The sequence below is a fragment of the Mus caroli genome, chromosome 2, assembly GCF_900094665.2.
Source record: "Mus caroli chromosome 2, CAROLI_EIJ_v1.1, whole genome shotgun sequence".
Lineage (NCBI taxonomy): Eukaryota > Metazoa > Chordata > Mammalia > Rodentia > Muridae > Mus > Mus caroli.
The window spans coordinates 38,311,870-38,314,807 of NC_034571.1; positions in this window are offsets into that span (position 1 = coordinate 38,311,870).

The window sequence follows — 2,938 nt, forward strand, 5'->3', positions numbered from 1 at the left end:
TCTATTATGATATTTTCTACTTCTATGCAATTTCCAGAAAATTTCATGATGCCATTTTAACAGCTTATTAATAGTATTATTATGTAAACAATGCCATATTTTCTTTTCTGTTCTTTAATTAAGGGGTACCTAGATTGTTTTGAAATTCTGGCTATTATTAATATAGAGTAGTTGAGCAAGTGTCTCTCTGATAGGATGAAGCATCCTTTGGGTATATGCTCAAGAGTGGTATTGAGGAATATTGAGGTAGATTGATTCCAGTCTTTCTGAGAAATGGACTCACTGATTTCCATACTGTAGAAAGTTGTACTTCCACCAGCATCACATGAATGTTCATCTTATTCTGCATCCTCACCAGCTTGAGCTGTCACTTTTTCTTTTGATCTTAGTCACCTGGGCAAGTATAAGATGAAATCTCAAAGTAGTTTGATTTGTATTTCCCTGACTGTGACAGGTGTTGAATATTTCTCAGAAGTTACTTAGGTATTTGAATTTTCTTTATTAAGAATTCTCTGGATCTATGCTTCATTTTAAATTGGGTTATTTGTTTACTTGATATCTAATTTCTTGAGTACTTTATGTAGTTTGGATGTATAGTTGCTAAATTTTTTTTCACATTCTTTAGTCTTCTGAATTATCCCAATGAAATTATCCTTTACTGTACAGAAACACCTCAGGTTCATGAGATCCCATTTGCTGATTGTTGATTTCAGTACCCACTCTATTGGTGTTCTCTTTATAAAGTCTTTTCTTGTGCTAATTGGTTCCAGTCTATTTCCCGCATTCAATTCTTACAGATTCAGTGGATATGGTTTTATATTGAAGTCTTTTAACCATTAGGAGTTTTGTGTAGGGTGGCACATATGGATCTCTTTGCATTCTTCTATATGTAGCTATCAAGTTCAACCAACCATTTGTTAAAGATACTGTCTTTTTTTCCAGTATGTAATTCTGTTTTCTTTATCAAAAATCAGGTGTCCATAAATGTGTGGATTTTTATTTGTCTCTGCAGTTCAATTCCATTGATCAATGTGACTTTTTATTTGTTTGTTTATTGTTTTATTTTCCAATCACATACTATTTTTATTACTGTAGCTTTAAAGTACAACTTGAAATCAGGGAGCGTAATACCTCCAGTAGTTCTTTTATTGTTTAGGATTATTATAGGCATGCTGTATTTTTGTGTTTGCATAGAAAGCAGAAAATTGTCCCTCTGAGGTCTGTGATGAAATGTGTTGGATTTGTGGTGGGGATTGACTCTATAGATCACTTTTGGTAGGACGGTCTTTTGTGCTGTTTATTCTACTTATTCATAAACATGGGAGATCTTTCGATCTTCTGATATCTTCATCAAATTCTTCGATGTTTTTATCATAAAAATCTTTCACTTACTTCATAAGAGAAAACCCAACATATATTATTTGAGGTCATTATGAAGGGACTTATTATCCTGCCTTTTTTCCAATCTGTTTGCCATGTGTATATAGGAGGGCTATTTATTTATTTATTTATTTATTTATTTATTAGTTAAATTTCTATCTAGCCACTTTGCTGAAAGTGCTTTTCAGCTGTGGGTTTTTGCTGGTGGGATTTTTCAGGTCACTAATGTAGACTTTTATATCATTTGCAAATAAAGCTGCATGAGTTTCTTCCTTCCGATTTGTGTCCATTTGATCTCCTTCTTACTCGGCTAGCTAAGACTTCAAGTGCTATATTGAATCAGGTTAGAGAAGAGTGGACAACCATGTATTGTTCCTGATTTTAGTGGAATTGTTTTCCATTTAATTCGATGAGAGCTATAGACTTGCTGTAAACTGCTTTTATTGTGTTGAGCAATAAAAACGACCTTTAATTCCTAATTGCTCAAGGACTTCATCCTGAAGCAGTGTTGGATTTTGTCAAACGTCTTTTCTGCACCTAGTGTGATGATCATGTAGTTTTTTTTTTTTTTTTTTTTTGTCCTTCAGTCTGTACATTGTATTATATGTATCAATCTAGAGACGTTGAATCTTACCTAAAACTTTAAAGTGAAAGTTACTCAATCATGGTGGATGATCTTTTTGATATCTTCTTAGATTTTATTTGCAAGTATTTTGTTTAGTATTTTTATATCTATGTTTACAAAGTTAATTGGTCTTTAATTCTCTTTCTTTCTTTGGTCTTTATGTGTATTTGTGTCACTGTCAGTATGACTCTGGCCTTGTAAAATGAATATTTCTTCTGTTTTTAGTTGCTGAAAAATTTGAGTGGTATTGGCATTAACTGTTCTTTGAAAATCTGGTGGAAATCTATAGTAAAACTGAGCCTTGAGGATTTTTTTATTAGAATATGTATGTGTGTGTGTGTGTGTGTAAACATATATAAACATACATGCATACATACTTATATACTGAGACCGTGTTTGTCCTGCTTAGTTGATTCTGAGGGTTTTCTTGTGGTGTCATCCACTATTCTCACTCTTACTATTCTTCCTTGCTGTCTTCCTCAGAATTCCCTGAACTTCACCTAATGTTTAGCTATGAGTCTCTGCATCAGCTTTTACCAGTTATTCAGGATTTCTCTGCTGTGAATTCTCTGTTTAGTTCTATACTCCATTATTTGATTGGGTTGTTCGGTTTGTGGATGTTAGCTTTTTGTTCTCTTCATATATTTTGGATATTAGCCATCTATTTCATGTGGGGTTAGTGAAGAATTTTTTCCCAATCTGTAGTTTGCCAATTTGTCCTACTGATTATGTCCTTACATAATAGCTTGCCTTACAGAAGCTTTTCAGATTCATGAGGTCCCATTTATCACTTCTTGGTCTTAGAGCCTAAGCCACTGAAGTTCTGTTTAGGAAATTTCCCCCCTTTGCCCATGTCTTCGAGGCTCTTCCCCACTTTCTTTTCTATTAGATCAAGTAAATTTGACTTAGATTGATTCTTTTTGGAGCTTCTAG